Source organism: Mirounga leonina, unplaced genomic scaffold (genome assembly GCF_011800145.1).
Source record: "Mirounga leonina isolate KUSES-001 unplaced genomic scaffold, KU_Mleo_1.0 Mir_104, whole genome shotgun sequence".
Lineage (NCBI taxonomy): Eukaryota > Metazoa > Chordata > Mammalia > Carnivora > Phocidae > Mirounga > Mirounga leonina.
In genome coordinates, this window is record NW_023270231.1 from 10,040,552 (window position 1) to 10,059,868 (window position 19,317).

Genomic DNA, 19,317 nt, shown 5'->3' on the forward strand with positions numbered 1-19,317 from the left:
CTTTCTTTCTTTCTTTCTTTCTTTCTTTCTTTCTTTCTTCTTTCTTTTTCTTTCTTCTTCTCCCCTCTTTTTATGACTGGTAGGAACATTTCAGCTTCTTAATCAGAAACAACAAGTATAAAATACTAACAATATGCATTTCTTGATGAAGTTAGCAATAGGGGAAAATCAAACACATATTCTACACATAGAATGCAGGTTACAGGATAATTTAATTCAGTTATTCTGAGGCTAAGTCAAATATTTTTTTAATATTTACTACATAGCATGTAATACGCATTTAAAGAATTAATGATTTGTGATAATAAAGGCCATAATAATGAATGTGAATTAAGCTTCTTAACAGTTGCTTACTGTATTAACTTAATTTTCAGGGATTGGACGTTACCTATATATGGTATTAATGGATAAATGCAATGTTTACGAAAAATAAAATTTGAAAATATAGTAGTATATCAATTTAAGCAAGTTTATTCATTTTATATGAAAAGCTCAACTTTTTATTAACTTTTAAACATTCAATAATTTTTTTTAAAGATTTTATTTATTTGACAGAGAGAGCACAAGCAGAGGGAGAGAGAGGGAGAAGCAGGCTCCCTGCTGAGCAAGGAGCCTGATGCGGGGCTCGTTGCAGGGCTCGATCCCAGGACCCTGGGATCATGACCCAGGCCGAAGGCAGCCACTTAACTGACTGAGCCACCCAGGTGTCCCTAAACATTCAATAATTTTTAAACAAATATATCTACATTAGATAAAATTTAATAGAACCACTTTAAGTATTTTAAGTACTTGAAAAACTGGTTTTGTGTTATTTTCCTATAATTCAATGGAGGTTCCAAATGAACATTTGAAATAGAATATTTAGCATAATTTGTAAAATTCTATAACTAGGAAATCAAAAGGAAAGAATACTGAGTTGTGTGTGGTAATTATAATAGGAAATTACTTCCAGTGCTATAGAATTCAATAATTTCCTAGTCACCTTTCACTATTACTTCAAAGTAAAAGAACCAGATATAATTCAGAAAGCTTTCTTACAAATTGAATCCATTAGTCTGTTTACTAAAGTTTAAACAATAGAAGGATACTTGTATTAAGGGTTCTTATATCATTTTAAACCTAATATGACATTCTATATACAAAATAGAATATTAATTCTTAACCTCCGATTTATTAAACCCTTTGGACTCACAGCCTTTCATCTTAGAAAATGTCTATAATTTGCCCATTTGCTCAGGGCAAAAGTATAGATTATCTTTGATTTCTCTTATCCACTTACTATTGTATGCTGTATAGATTCTATTTTCAAATTATATGCTAGATCTTACTTCTCGTCATCTGCAGAGCTATAGTGCTAGTTCACTCCACCATCATCACATCTGGCAGAGAGTATTGCAGTAACATCAAAACTCATTTCCCTACTTTTGGCTTTAGCTCCTTATATCTATTTTCCACAGAATAGCTAGGATGATCCTTAAATTTATTTTAAAAAATCATGTTTCTTCTCAAAACCTATCCTATAGCTCTCTATTTTAATTAAAATAAAATCTAGATTCCTTATTATGGCATACAAGGGCCTACATTATATAATCTCTCCTAGATCTGTGGATACTTGTTTTTTATTGTTATGTTAATCACCATACATTACATCATCAGTTTTTGATGTAGTGTTCCATGATTCATTGTTTGTGCATAACACCCGGTGCTCCCTGCAGAACGTGCCCTCTTTAATACCCATCACCAGGCTAACCCATCCCCCACCCCCCTCCCCTTTAGAACCCTCAGTTTGTTTCTCAGAGTCCATCGTCTCTCATGGTTCATCTCCCCCTCCAATTTTCCCCCCTTCATTCTTCCCCTCCTGCTATCTTCTTTTTTTTTTTTTTCTTAACATATATTGCATTATTTGTTTCAGAGGTACAGATCTGTGATTCAACAGTCTTGCACAATTCACAGCGCTCACCATAGCACATACGCTCCCCGGTGTCTATCACCCAGCCACCCCATCCCTCCCACCCCACCCCCCCACTCCAGCAACCCTCAGTTTGTTTCCTGAAATTAAGAATTCCTCATATCAGCGAGGTCATATGATACATGTCTTTCTCTGATTGACTTATTTCACTCAGCATAACACCCTCCAGTTCCATCCACGCCGTTGCAAATGGCAAGATCTCATTCCTTTTGATGGCTGCATAATATTCCATTGTATATATATACCACCTCTCTGGATACTTCTTAACTTTACCCTTTACACTACACCCATATTTTAGGTTAATTCTCATCTCAGGGCCCCCATATGCACAATTCCACCCTGACTGATGCCCTTCCCCATTTTTTCATAACTTACTGTTTCAGTACGTTCAGGTCTCAGTCGGTTAAGCATCTGCCTTCAGCTCAGGTCATGATCCTGGAGTCCTGGGATCGAGTCCCACGTCAGGCTCTCTGCTCAGTGGGGAGTCTGTTTCTCCCTCTCTCCATTCATGCTCTCTGTCTTTCTAAAAAAAATAAATAAATAAAATATTTTAAAATATCATCTCTACAGAGGGACTGTCCCTGCCCATCATTTCTAAAGGTATGCCAGTAAACTGGCTCTCAGAAAAAGCAAAGCAGCTCTGATTTGTAGCCTTTGCCATTCCCATGGTATATTACTCCCCTGCCCCTCACCCACCCCCATGACTGATTTCAAATTACCAATGGTTTAAAAACTTACTTGCAAAATTCCTGAATATTTCACAATAAGCTCTCCATCGAACCACTGCAGGCTGACTCCAGAATAACACTGAATCTGAAATAGTCAACTGTCTTGCTATCCTCACCTATTCTCTATTCTCTATCTTCTACCTTACTTAATTTTTCTCTTATTTGTATTACCTGAAATTATGAGTTTGTTTGGCTATTTTCTGCTTCTCCTCAAGAATATAAATGACATTAGAACAGGAAACTTTTGTCTTTTTTGCTACTGTATTCTTAACTTCCAGAATAATCCCTGGGACACAGTAGAGTCTATAATGATTTGATGAGCAAATGAATAAATAAACGAGTCAAGTCTATGTGCTATCCTCCTTGCTCCCTAAGAAGCTGGAGCTAGGAACTCATGCCTTTGAATTCTTAATGGCATTGTCTACTTTTTGCCCTCTACAAGTAAGAGATAATCGGGAAAAGACATCCTGTTTTTTAAGGGGGCAGAGAAGGAAGGAAGTTTAATCCTTACTTAGACTTGAAATAAACTCATGTGAAAACTCTGTTATACAGATAAAATCACTATAACTTTTTGAGCATTTTATTTTTGCATATGATTGAAAGACTGCCAAGATGTCTTGGTATTTAGACTTGTATGATGTAATCCAATTTTCATTACTTAAAGTCTACCAATAGATCATACTTGCTCAATTAAATCCAATGATAATTAGTTTATTATGTCCATAATTATCTTCTTTGTAGTAGTTACATAGAGAATCTCCTTAACAAAATAAAGGACATTTTAAAATCATTTTCTGCAAAGCCAACCCCAGTTTGACAATAGGTTTTATTGCTTTTGAATACCTTCTGCCGTAATAAAGCCAAATGGATTTTTCCATTAATGCAAACTACTCACATAATACCAGCAGGGTAAAATGGTGATTCTAAAGAGAGAGTAAATAATCACTGACTCAATGTCCCCATTTAAGAACTAAAACAATTATGTTTTCCTGTCTCTCTCCTGAGGCCATTGAATGATCTATTTGATATATTTGGAATTAATTGTAGGTAAGGAAAAAAATGTTATGAGTATATGAGATATCCAACCTTGTTTCATTAAGCACCACCTGTTTGAAAGAGTGTTTTTGGCAATTTACTCTACCTTCATGAATTGACAACTTTGAGACCTAGAGAATTCTGTTCTGAAACGTGCTCTTTAGTGACATAAAAACATCCAGCTGTATGATATGTGCTCATCCTGCCTCAAGATGATGACCCTTCTAGGGGCATTTGAAACTTGGCTAGTTCTTTGCTATGTTGGACATTTTGAAATTGGCAAGTATATTAAACTGTTACCCAGATTTTTTTCGCTTCACTGCCCCTAAACAATAAAATTGGCATAAGATTCTATTCTCAAGAAAATGATCCAACAGTGTTTTCTTAGTCCCAATATGCTGTTGCCTTAATAACATTATCACTAACATAACTTCCTACTTGTTCTATAAATACAGAAATATAAATCCTTTTTCAACCACTGAAATTCAGGATAGTTTAGAAACACTGTATGCTATTGAGTATTGTGTGTGTATTTTTTATGAGAAATAAGTCATTCATGCCTCAACTTACACATTTTAGAAGTGAGCATGTCTACTCTCTACCCCAAATATACTTTGACATGTAGTAGTCACATTTTGGTGCCTATAATGAGTCACAGAAAAATTTGCAAGATAAGTCTCTCCATATTTATATCTGCCAAAAAGAGAATTTTGTTTATAAAATCTCATCATGGAAACTCAGGGTAAATCCAGCTTCAAACAGAGGATAAGGTTTCCTTCACTACAGGGATTCAGAAGCTGCTACTTCCACATTTACACAAAATAAACTACAGGCAAGTCAGAATTGCAATCCAAGCAGTGACCTCTATCTGAGCCCTCATAAACCAGATAATTCGCCTCTGCCCCAAGCAGGCTACATACTATGGAGATATTAGATGCTGACTGCATGCAGATCTTCTCAGTAAATCTACTCATAGCTGTGACTCCCCTCTCTAGAAAGAGAAATGCTCAGTGGAAATATAAACAAAGCCATCTTGGATTTCCTAAAAATCAGTTTCCTTTATAGAACTATCTGCTCACATGACAGCTTTTAAATATTGGTGCTCAAATTAAGGTTTCCTGGCTAGAGGTTGAAAGCTGATATTCATATCTAGTCTGAAGGTATTATGGTAGTTTTCTTTTTTCTCCTAACAAATTGAAAACATATTTACTGTGTCAAAATATTTCTAATCAATAGATACTATCTTAATTGTATAATGTACTAGCAGAGATAATTACTTCTAAGCAGCATTTTGGATAAGTCAGTAGTGGAATTATGAATAGGACGATAGTTTATTAAATCTGTATATGAAGTATGCATACTCATTCAGCAAATTCATTTTCTAGCCACATAGAAGCGCTTATATTTCAGCATTGTATCAATACTTCTTTTTAATAAAAAGCTTTCTTATTTACTGAGCATTCTAATTTAACAGATTCTTTGTGCTTTTTTTGTTTATAAATTTAAAAAATTGTTGGCATTTTTTAACAGGAAAGCTATAAAGTCATTTTGATTTATAATCTATAGACTGAAGTAATGTCAATCAGGTTACATATGAAGGGGATTCACTAGACTCTAAATTCTTTGAGAGGACTAACCATGTCTTCTTCGTAACACTTGTGAAGTGTTTTCCCTTCTGCTTTTCTACCTATTGGGGACAGTACATAAGCAAAGAACTGTATAGTCAATGAATTTTTGAAGTGTGAATGGAGGGTTATGGTTAATTGTGACTTGTGTCTGAAATTTGATCAGCCTTGCAAATTTGGATTCCATGTGATGGTGTTAGAGAGATCCTGCCAATTTGGAAGTCAAGTAAAATGAATAAATATCAGTTGATAAAGTGGACAAATCCTTCACAAATTAAAGTGGGACTGTAACTAAAGCCAGATGAATGAACATTGGATACACATGTGTATAGCAAAAGCCAGTTGGAACTTGAAGTTGAATGTCTTACAACCCAGCTTGGCCAGTGTGGTCAACACAGACCATCAATTCAAAACAACCAATGCCAGATCCTGTTAGTTTTAAAAAGATCATGCCTCCCAATAATGTGAAAATAATCTCACTGGTAAATTTAACTCTATTTGAATTATATCATTTGCTTCCTCAGATTTGAATATTGGTTTAAATAATATAATTGTGTATCTAAAATGAGTATTAATATTTTTTAATGAAGACATTCACTTGGTACATACTACGCTGTGGCGCTAGGCTGAAATACCACAGATATGAATAATTTTTAATTCACTATAGGAAAATTTGCAGCACAATCTATGAGCCCAAATATAGAGATGTTTTGAATGAAATCATTATTTATCTAAAGTCTAATAGTTTAGATAACTAAGGAACAAGAATAGGCTTACTATGAACAACTCAAGCTGATGGCAAAGTTTCTAGTTATATCCATCAGATTTGGTCTTAAGAGATTAATATGCTCTTTTAAAAAAAAAGTAAAGCTGAAAAAGAGGAATAATTATATAGATCTGTAGTTGGGGGAAAAGACAAAACTGGAGGAGGGAGCAGCATTATCAGTATTAGAATCACCTGTGGAGCTTTTCCAAAGGATTATCTCCTTGGGTTTTCCTTCTTCAGATATGAATCAAAAGATTTGGTATGGACCCAAAGAGAGATATTTTGAGAAAGTGATTCTGTTATTTCCTTTCCTCCTTCAACTTAAGTAACAATTCTTCAACTAGGGGATGATGATGATAATAGTAACAATTATAGTAATAAGATACTAATAACTGATTGATGTAAAGAAGGCTTCTGATTGTTTGTTCAGATAGTTTTTCTATAACATTTTCCAAAGTAGCATATCATGGAATAATGTTCCAAGGTATATTAATAAGACTATCTCTCAAAAAAAGAGAGAGAGATAGTGATAAAGTACCATATTCAAATCAACTTTGGTAATACATATTAAACAAAATTAACCAGTTTCTTTTTTGTACTACTTCGCAGAGTCTTTTATATGCAGATGTGTATTGTGATCCTCTAAAGCAAAGACATAGTAAACAACATATACCAAAATTATTTGGCCAGAATATATCATTTTCTACCCCTTACTCTCATTATTAATATATTTCAGAATGATGTAAATTAAGATGGTTTGGACATACATTTATTTAACTTATATTATTTCAACATGTATACTTAGGTTAATATTTTATGTGTGTAGTATATACTGTTTTGTAAGCCTTCAAAGATAGTTACCTTGAGCTTGAGGATAAATCTTCAATACTTGAATGTAATAGATAGGTGTACTTTTACAAATCATTTTTAAATAGTCTAGAAAAAAAGGCAGCAAGAAGCAAAGCATCTGATAATTGGAACAAAAACAGCAGTTAGTAAATTATTACAAATTACTGGTCATTCTTCGAGTTGGTTTCTCTGAAGCTTGTATTTTTATCTCAATAACTTAGTGGTGCAAAATCAGAAGAGACTGAGAAGGAGGCAGATTACATGGAAAACTAACATGGGGCTATCTGAGAAAGTCGGAAAGGAGAGAGAAAAGTAAATAGTTTCTATGAGAACATGGAGATAGAGATTGACAGTGACCTTGATTAGAGCATCTCAGTGTATTAGGAGGGAAATAAACCAGATTAGAACAAGAGGAGTAGAAACAGCAAAATGACAACTTTTTTTTTTTCAGAATTCTCTTTAAATACCTTTGTAAATAAACACAGTTCAGTAAGAGTATATAGGGATTTGAGAGTCAGATAGGAAGGAGCCACCAAAATGTTGAGGACAAGACATTAAGTTTTCTAGTTTACTCTGAGAAATTTTTTTAGAAGTACAAAATGGACTATATCTTGGTCAATATTCCATAGCTTTTGCTTTATTTATCGTATATGTATATATATAAATTTATAATTTAAAATATTTATAAATATTTATGTATTTAAATATATGTTATATTAAATATATTTATAAATATTTATATAGCTATAAATATTTATATATTCAAATATGTGATATATTAAATATATAAATATATGTAAATTACTTTTATATATGTAAAATGAATAAAGTAACAGCTATGGAATGTATTTTTGTGTATATGTGCATATGCCAAAATATTATGCTCCCCAAATGCATTTTTAACATCTTTGTTGAAACACTTCACTTTTATGAAGAAGGTTGTTCTCAGAAATCAGCAGTAAACCATGAATAAGAAAGGCAACACTGAAGAGGAAAGAGAAAGAATAGTGAAGAGGCAACTTTGGAAAGCACCGTTTGAATTGGACTATGGGTGGGCCAGGAAATCTCTCTGTCACTCAGTTTCATCTACTAAATGGGGATAATAATTGTACCATGTTGATAGGATTATTTTGAAGATTCACCATGTTAATACATGTAAAGTCCTTGGAATAGTTTCTATCTTATAAACACTGATCAATAAATGTTAGTTACTATTGGGGTGCCTGGGCAGTAGTTTGGATGTCTGACTCTTGATCTTGGCTCAGGTCTTGATCTCAAGGTCGTGAGTTCAAGCCCCACATTGGGCTCCTCACTGGGTGTAGAGCCTAGTTAAAAAAAAAAAAAGAGGTTAGTTACTATTAACTGCTGTAATTGTTATTGTTGCTATTCTTATAACTATTCTACTATGGGTAACAGACTCAACAAACAAATATGTAAATAACATAATTTCAAAAAGGGATAAAAATCACAAAAAATAATAATAGGACAGAAAATAGAAGAGTATAGAAGGCTACTTTAGTGATGGTGATGTGGTCAAATGATTTGAAGCAGAATTATTTTCATAAACATGATATACAGATTTACCTAACATTATATAACAACTCTAAATATAGATTTATAAATCATTCTGGAGTAAAATATAACATAATTTAAAAAATACAGCTTTACACTCAATGTGTCTATATATTTATATGATATTCTGATATGCCCTTACATATAGTTAGTACAGATTCTGAATAGTAATTTCAACAGGAATTAAAATGTTGAAGAGTTTTAAATGAACATGTTAGCTATCCATAAAAGTGTGGAAAGAGAATTGTTTCAATTTTATTAGAGTATTGATGAAAATGGAACAATGAAGTTAGCCGAGCTATACGGAATTAAAGTGTTTAGTGTACTAGTCATAAACTCATGTAAGGAGCTCATCTTTTTATCATATTAGTAGGTACAAGTGAAAATATACTTACTTTCTCAGTCTAACATGTTCCAGATAGACTCAGACTAAATTTGTGTTTATGCAGTGCAAAGTTTAATTGAATTCCTCATATTCAGGCATTTTGTGGCCAGATACACAACAACAAAATAATTCCTGCCTTTTAACAGTTTTGAGGTTTGGATTCACTGGTTTTGTTTTCTAAGTTCATCTAGTTGATTATTTTTTAAACGGCTGTATCTAACATAGATTCATTCTGAATAGTCAGAAAATAATTTATAAACCACAGCACTTTATTTTTAATATTTAGGAAATGTGAGCATGATAATAGTGGACATAGTCATCTGTAGTCTAAGAAATCTATCCTACAAGGAGCAGGCTGATAATACTTAGAAATACAAATGTTAAATCAGAATAAAAGTGTCTCAGCAGTTTAATTTGGAAATGTGTATGTGTAGGTTATTTCTTCTTTTTATAAATAACTGACTGTTTTGATGGTTTTAAGACACAGTTGTGTAATAATTGCATGTCTATAATGATTGAAAACATGAGTAAAACAAAATCTATGCAGGTAGGGGCAGTCCCCCGAACCCAGAGTAAATTGCACATTCTGTCATGTCTGATTGCTTAAAAGTACAAAAGGCAAAATCAAAAATAGACTCCACAAATCACTCATACTTAGAAAAATTTGAAATTAAATCATAGTAAGTAAATATTACTAGAATAGTCTCATAGTTTTCATAAACATAGAATCAACAGTGCATGTATGCTTGCTTTATTAGCTCCTATTGATTGACACCTTACAAAAATCTAAAAGAGTTATCAGTCAATAAAATTTAACACTGCACTATAAGTTTGTGCTACAAAGAATTTTAAGAAATAATCTGTGACTTCAAGGAGTTTATTGTCAATTTAAAATGAAATTTTAGTATTCAGTATTATATGAAAGCAATTTACAGAATCAATACAATTCTTACCAAAATTCCAATGGCATTTTTCACAAAAATAGAACCAACAATCCTAAAATGTGTATAGGACCAGAAAAGACTCTGAGTAGCCAAGGCAATCTGGAAAAAGAACAAAGCTGGAGGCATCATGGTCCTTGGTTTCAAATTAAATTACAAAACTACAGCAATTAAAACAGTATGGCACTGGTATAAAAAGAGGCACATAGGTCAGTGGGACAGACTAGAGAGTCCGGATATAAACCCATGTATACATGGTTAATTAATTAATGACAAAGGGCCAAGAACATAAATGGGGAAAGGACAATCCCTCCAGTAAATGGTGGTGGGAAAAATTGGACAGCCACATGCAAAAGAATGAAACTTAACAACCATTTTGCACCATGCACAAAAATTAACTCAAAATGGATTAAAGATTAAATATAAGATTTGAAACCATAAGACTCCTAGAAGAAAACATTGGTGGTAAACTTTTGGCATAGGTCTTAGTGATGATTTTTTGAATCTGACACCAAAAGTAAAAGCAATAGAAAGCAAAAGTAAACAAGTGGCCTACGTCAAACTAAAAAGTTTCTGCACAGCAAAGGAAACCATCAAACCAAAATGGCAATCTACTGAGTGGGAGAAAATATTTGCAGATAATATAACTGATAAGAAGCTAGTATCCAAAATATATAAAGAGTTCACACAAAAAACCCAAACATTCTGATTTAAAAATAAGCAGAAGATATGAATATACATTTTCCCAAAGAAGACATATAAATGACCATAGACACATTAAAAGATGCCCAATATCACTAATCATCAGGGGAATGCAGATCAAAATCACAATGAAATAGCACCTCACACCTGTTAGAATGTTTATCATCAGAAAGACAAGAAATAACAAGTGTTGGCAAGGACGTGGAGAAGAGGGAATCCTAATATACTGTTGGCGGGAATGTAAATTGGTGCAGCCAGTATGGTCTCTCAAAAAACTAAAAATAGTACTACCATATGATCCAGCAATTTCACTTTTAGGTATTTATCTGAAGAAAATGAAAACACTAACTCAAAAAGATATATGCACCCCTATGTTCATTGCAGGATTATTTACAATAACCTAGATATGGAACCAACTCAGCATCCACCAGTAGATGAACACGTAAAGAAATTGTGTGTGTGTGTGTATACCTGTACACACACACACACACACACACACTGGAATATTATTCAGCCTATAAAAAGAATGAAATCTTGCCACTTTTAGCAACATTGTTGCCATTTGCAACAACATGGATGGATCTTCAGGGTATTATGCTAAGTGGAATGAGTCAGACAAATATGGATAACCATATGATTTCTTTTATATGTAGAATCTTAAAAAAATGTTCATATACAGGAAACAGATTAGTTGCTGCTAGAAGCAGGGAAGATAGTGTTGGGTGTAGGAGAAATGGGTGAAGGGGGTCAAAAGGTAAAAAATTCAAACAAATAAATATTATGTCTTGATTACCTAAAATAAAATAAATACAATTTTAATCTTTAACATTACATGAATGCTTTTTAAGTGAACAGAGTATGACATTGGGCTAATTAAAAAAATAATTATCATGATTGAATGCTTTAGAACTATAGCAGCAGTGTTCTAGAAATGGAAGAGACAATGTCTGTACAAATATGTATATGGACATAAGCTTATGTTCTCAGAACATTACTAATATTTAGAGTTGAAGTCCAAAGGCATACAATATGGTATTTTGGACTCTGTTAAAAACATCTCCCTTATATTGTGATGATTAAAGAAATTCAGGCATAAAATATAATCTTGTTTAATTTTACAAAATAAACATCTCTAATAATGTCACCCAAATAAGTTCAATTTTATGGAACAACATTAATGTTTTCTAATAAGGAAAATGCCACCTGTTGTGTTTTCAGAAGAAGAAAAAAAATATTTTTGGCTGAGGTCCTTTTCTTATATAAACTTGCTACGTGTGAACATATTCTAACAGTATATCCTGGTAGTGGAACCTGCATGACAGCATATTATGAAAAGAGATGAGCAATATTAAATGAATGAGAGCATATTGAAAAATTTTGCCTACAATTGCCTTGATCCTTTGCTAAAACGGAGTCTATCATCTATCAGTGGATTTCTCTTGTCCCTTTTATATTGGTATGGAGCTAATTCTTAGTGTATAACTTGACAAGATAAAGTAATGGGTCTAAACCTAATAGAAGATCCAACTCATGATCTAAAATAATTTATAGAATATAACTAGGAAGAAAGAGCATTCATTTAAAACTGAAACATCCAAATATGAGGTCAATAAGAAGTGTACCCTAAATATACTTAGGCCAAGAGAAAGCAGGAAGTAGAAGAATGGAGTTGAGTAGAATTTTTTAAAAAAAGAATTTCTGGAAATCACTGGATTCTAAGTGACTTTTGAAACAGGAACCACCTGAGTTCACATGGGATTGAGGTTCCTACAAAACCAGGCCGAGGAAAAAAATGTATTTAAAAGTATGGATGTAGCATTGAGGCTAGCTTTTTGCATAAACAATAGCATACTGATAAGAGTTGTTAAAGGGTGGGCGCCTGGGTGGCTCAGTTGGTTAAGCAACTGCCTTCGGCTCAGGTCATGATCCTGGAGTCCCAGTATCAAGTCCCACATTGGGCTCCCTGTTCAGCGGGGAGTCTGCTTCTCCCTCTGACCCTTCCCCCTCTCATGTGCTCTCTCTCTTTCTCTCAAATAAATAAAATCTTTAAAAAAAAAGAGTTGCTAAAGGGCATTATAGAGAAGAAAAATATGAATCAATTTGGAGAACTCAAAGAATGTAAATAGTAACTATAACAAGACTTTAATTTTTGGACATATGGAGCATGTTCACATGCATTGTCTGATTTGATGTACACAAAACCTTCTGAAACAGAATTAGGACTATCATTTCATCTTATTGATGAAAGCATTAATGCTCTTTCCTCTTCTGTAAAATGGAAATAAGAGTACCAATCTGCCTGGGCTCCTGTAAAAATTAAATGAGATTATGCATGTAAACAGTTTATCAGTGTGCTTGGTATCTTTTAGGTGTTCATTGAATTATTCTGATATTAAAAAGAAAAAGGTAGAGGGAGTTTAAATATGCTGCCCCATGGGTACATACTTAAAAAGCCTGCGACTTTTTATAAAGCCTTCTGACTTTTTTTACTTTTGACTTTTCTTCTACTGCTATTTTTATATAAAAGATGCCAGGCTTACAAAATGAGCTTTAATTATATTTAATGTGTATTTCTCAATTTGTAAATTTTATTTAAAAAAAAAGAGAACCCTCTTACTTTTTAATTTTTTTTAATCTTAAATTAATTTCTCCAAAGGAGAGGACTATCATATTTGTGAACTCAGAATAAATCCAGTCAATTCAGTCTTCTCCGATGATATAAGCCCTCTCCATTTCAGTCTGGTTGAGTCTCAGATCTGTAAGGCATATCTACAGCCATGGCAACTGTGGGAAGGAGGTATGTGGCACCTGGTGGTCATTATCTGTCCGTGCTGTTTTCTCTGAATTCTGTGTATCCTCATCTAATGAGCGGTACATAGGAGTGACTCTGATCCAGTTAGTGATCATGGGGCCTTTCCAGGGCTATAGGTTTTCTCAGCTGCTGCCAAGCATCTTTCAGAGAAGCACGGGAACATCTGAATACTCTGGCACCCCCAGCCTATGGCACAGGAACACTTTTAACTATCTCATGCTTCAGTGACACCCATGTCCACTACTGCCACATCCCTCTCTTCGTTTGCCACTGTAAATCTTTCCGCTATTTGTTTAACTACAGAGTGAAACACAATTTCTCCCTGCTCTCATGTCCCTAAAATTGCCTGCGGTTTCTGCTTTTTTTTCCTGTCACACTGGCTAGGACAAGGAGTAGGTAAGGGTGCAGGGTCCCTTCTAGAGAAACACAATGATATCGATCATGTTTCTGCAGTGAAGTAGAACACAATGCCCAGAAACAAACCTATAATAAAGTGATCAATTGTTGTTTGACAAAAACACCAAAACAATTTAATGAAGGAAAAGGCTGCCTTTTCAATAAATCATGCTGAAACTAGATACATATATGAAACATAAATAACTTCAACCCCCATTTCACTCTATAAACAAAAATTAATTTGAGATGTATTAAAAGGCTAAACATAGAAGAAAATATTGGAGACTATATTTAAGACTGTGGGGCTGGCAAAGATTTCTTAGGCTGAATGCAAAGAGGTCTAACCATTTAAAAAATGCACAAAATGAAATTTTCTTTATCAAAGTTAAATAACTTGCTAATAAAAAAAGTAAGACAAGGAAAGGCAAGCTATATACTGCTAAAAAACATTGGCAATATTTGCATCTGATAAAAGATTATATTCAGAATATATAATGATATTCATAACTGAATAATAAAAGATAACTCAATAAAACTGGACAAAAATTTGAGGAGACAGCATAAGAAGAAATGCACATATGACAAGATTTTCAACAGCCTTAGTCATTGGTGAAATGAAAATTAAAATCACGAGACACTGCTACATATACAACAGAAAGAGTAAAATTTTAAAGACTGGTAATGCCAAATATTTCTGTTGATGTGGAGCAACTGGAATCTCATACAATATCAATGTGTGTGTAATGGAGCAAAAACCACTTTGGAAAAATGCAGATTTCTTATACAATTAAACATACATCTCTCCTATAATACAGTGATTTCTACTTCTAGGAATTTACCCAAGATAAATGAAAATAAATATCTATAAAAATTCTCAGACGGTTCAAGGCAGGTTTGTGTATTTCTAATAATAAAACACTGTAATATAGCAAATATCCACAAACAGGAAAATGGATAAGAAATGTGTGATATATTCATACAATGGAATAGGACTCAACTGATACACATGACAACATGGATGATCTCAGATACATCATACTGAATGGAAGAAGTCTGATTCTAAAGATTCCATTACATAATGTTCAGGACTAGGAAAACTAATCACTATATTGGTGGTAACTAGAATAGTATTTTTTCTGATTGTGACAAACATTAATTGTAAAAAGCACAAAGTAACTAGGGTGATGAGATTGTTCTCTCAATTGGATGTAGTCCAAGGATGTATATACTTGCCAAAACAATTCAAACTCTGTACTTAATATCTGTGTCACTTGTTATATATGAATTATATCTCAAAAAATTGTGTGTAATTTAATTTCTTGAATTAAAAATGCCTTGAAAGAAAGTTTATGAGTCTGGATAGTCATAAAGTAGATGACTTTTGAATAAACCTTGGTGATATTCAGTGACTTATTTAGCTACCAAACTCCTGGTTGAGGGATGGCTGGGTAGCTCAGTTGGTTAAGCATCTGCCTTTGGCTCAGGTTATGATCTCAGGGTCCTGGGATCGAGTTCCTCATCGGACTCCTTGCTCACTGCCCCTCCCCCTGCTTGTGCTCTCTTTCTCTCTCTCTCTCTCTGTCAAATAAATAAATAATAATATTAAAAAAAAAAAACCTTTTAGTTGAAAAGCTGTTAGGACCTTTTCTTGACATTTATGCCCTAAAATTGTTCTATGGGTTTTACTGTTGTTATTGTTTGACCTATGGTTTTTTTTAAGGATAGTCCATGTAAAAGGAGAATTAGACTTTTTCTGTATAGCACAAGGGGTAGAAATAGAGTTGCTGGTTGGAAGTGATACAATAGTTGGAGAAGAGCAACTATATTAATTTAAACAGTAGTATTCAAAACTAAACCTAGAGGATTTATTTGGTCTCCAGAATTCCCTTTTTCTGGAGGGTTGTATCAATAGCTGCACGTTTTTCAGAGATGCTCTCTAGAAGGTTCTCATATTGCACAATACATGTAAATGAAAGAATACCCAGAAATATATAATGCTTGGGTATGGAAAAGCCATTTGGATATAGTTCTCTGTATTGAAAGTAAAGAGACTTTTTTTTTTTTCTTTCTATACCATTGGGGGATAGGCCATGGAATAGTGCCCAAGAATACTGAAATCACCATGATATTGAGATAGACTATGACTTCAATTTATTAATTAACAGCGGAATTGGTTCAGATTCTTTTAGTTGTAACAACTCAAATAGCATTCAAAATGAAATAAGGAGACTCATTCATTTTATATTGCTCTTCAGCTTGGCTTCCTCATTTTTTCATTATGAAAACTTTAAATATAAAATGTTTAAAAACTAGAACAATAGCCCCTATATATTCATTATTCAGATTCAGATTTATCAAGGTTTTTGTCATTAGGTTCATATATATCTTTCCCTTACTTTTACTGAGTTATTTTAACATGAATTCCAGATATTTAAGCCTTATGTATTTTGGTTATATCTCTTTAAAAAGTAATGTTTTCTTAAAAAATTCATTGTTCCAGTACCATTAGATTATCTATCAAAGTTAATATTTCATTCATTCCAGAATGTCCCATGTTCTGCTTTTGTCTCTTTGCTTCCTTGTGGTGTTATTTACTGTGTTCTTTTTCCCTCATATTCCTTGTTAGTGGTTGTTATCTCTAGAAAGTTTGTTGGTTTAGGTTTTAGTAAGAATACTTCAAGGAGGTTCTGGGTGTAGTTTAGCTTTCTGAAAGCAATCCTATTGCTCTCATCACCAGGTTTGTGACACAGCAGTTCAGGGTATCCCCTAATTGTCGACAACCATTTTACTTTCTGGCAATCCTGAGAGTATCTTATTTGAAATCACAAGCAAACAAAGCAAATTTGCAGTGGACAGTTTGCCTTTGATCTTTCCTTCCTTCTTTTCTGTGACCATCAGTCATCCAGTGTTTTTTTCAGAGTCCTCTTCTAGGACTTACATCTTCCCTTCTGAAAGGTTTTGGAAATTGTCTTTCTCCATTTCCAAATAACAGCTGTTTTATGAGTACATGTATTACAGGAATGCATCTAGAAGGGAGTATAATTCAAAATGACTACCACCACCCCTCTTCAAAACAAACCACACCTATTCATCCGCTTTATCTACATTTGCTAGTATACAGGAAAAGAGTGTGGTAGGGTCCTTTTATTTGCGTTGAGATGTCCTCTGTTGTAGAGAAAAGTCTTGAGAGATTGATCTAATTGTTTTAACAGCTGGGTTGGTGTTAGTATGTAGATACTAACTTATCTCGGTAGTTTGCAATGACAGTAATTACTGTTATCCATCAATTTTCATGGAGGACGGTTATCCTAATTCTCCCTTTTGGAAACCATCTTATTTTTCTGATTTTGTTAGGTTATGAGACCATTACTCTTGCCTTTGTTGTAGGTTACATTACAATAATGATGTTATTGACTGACAAAGAAGGGCACAACGTATGTTCCTTTCTCCTTTAGTCTTAGGATTCTCCCTACATGGTGTTCATCTTAGCTTACTTCTTCATATCTGTTTTTCAGAGAAACCAGGAAACAAACATATTAGGTTCAACTTAAGAATTATAATACAACTGCTTGGGGAAATTATGTTAGACCATTATCTCAAATACATAAATATCGCCATTTTTTCCAAATTGTTCCCAACTATCCACCTTGATTCCTAAATTACTAATCTGAATACCATTCTAAACTCTATATTTAATAAAAGATTTCATTCTTTATCATCTTTCTGGGGATATCTGTTTTTTTCTGTTAATCTCTGTGTATAGTCTGGGTATAGGAAATGCCCAAGGAATTTTGAGAAAAGAGTGACATCTTGTGTTAGTTTGCTTGGGCTGCCATAACAAAATACCATAGACTGGGAGGCTTAAACAACCAAAATTTATTTTCTCACAGTTTAGGAGGCTGGAAATCCAAGATCAAGGTGTTGGCAGCTTTGGTTTCTTCTGAGGCCTCTCTCATTGGCTTGCAGATGACCACCATCTTGATGTACCCTCACATGGCCTTTCCACTGTGCATCCTGATGTCTCTTCCTCTTCCTTTAAGGACACTGGGATTGGATTAAGGCCAATATTGCAGTAGGTCCCTACTCTTATGACTTCATTTAATAAGTATCTCTTTAAAGGCTATAAATCCAAATGAAGTCACATTGAGATTTAAGGTTTCAACACATGAATTTGGAGGAACACAATTTAGTTCATAGCCCTCCTTAAAAGTATTTTTTTCTGATCTATAAATGTTTGTATAAAATTAATCATCCAAACCATGATGTATTAGCTTCACATTTTGAGTATGCATGCCAAAGTCTAAAAGCATATTTATTATCAGACTTGAATCGCAGTCTGTCTAATTAGTTGTTTGCAAATGAATCATATTTACATTGTGTGTGTGTGTGTGTGCACTTTCATTTTAGTTATTTCTGGTTTTGATGATTCAGTAAAATAGTCCCCTCTACACTATTACTCTCACTCCCTTATAAAGAATGCACGAAACAGATATTTGGATCTGACTTTATGTCTGAAAATCTACTCTTTTATTTTTTTAGGTTTTTAAAATGGCACCACTCCTTTGAAAGGTAGCACTTTTTTAGCTGCTTGCCTCTGTGTATAAATTTTAATTCCTTCCCTTAGTGCATATATGATAAGTTAGAAAAAGTGTTTAGTAGTTTACATTGTTCACTGAAATACAGTGAAAAAGGAGACTCAGATAATAAGCAAGATATTAAATCAGAGAGAGATTGGTAATGAAATAAAACAAGATAGTGACTTGAATATAAAAATCTGAATAAAAAAATGGGTGAATTGATGATTGAATTTTTACTAAAATTATGTCCATTCCATATGGAAGTAATATTCTTAATTGAACAAGTGGTCTAGAAGGCTCTTTTAAAATAAAAGTTTTGGAGAATCATTTTATATTACGATACAGGCTGTGTATAATATTCATTTTTCATTGTTAGCTATGTAAAAATCACTGTGGGTTGTTTAGGGTCAAAACTGTATGTTTTGAAAAAGTTTTTATTCTTACAAAAGACTCTTGCTAAATTAAGCTCACATTCATAAATTCTTATGATTGTTCCAAGTCTGCAACTTAGGACAAACTAAATCCCAAACTGTCTCCTGTCTACCATGGGTTAAGACAATTAGCAACAATTTGGAGTAATGGAATTAGACACTACTCAGGATAAATGCATGTCTTTGGTTTGCCTGATAAGCTGTGACTCTGTGATTGAGAGTGAAAGTTTATGTGCCAGACAGAGGGGATTATCACCTTGATTTTTTTTTCCTCTTCTGAAGTCTGTCCTAGACCAGTTCGACTGTTAAATTTCAATTAAACTAAATTTGGTAAAAAAACACACACACACACACACACACACACACACACACAAAAGGTTGGAAATGTAAGTATATTTCTTTTATCTAGCCTGAGCTGTTGGCAAAGCAAACTGGCTTTTCCATACTTGGCATTTATTAATAATATTTTGAATACCATTGCGCTTTTTAAGCTGAGTATGGTGGAATCCTCTTGTGGGATTATTAAATG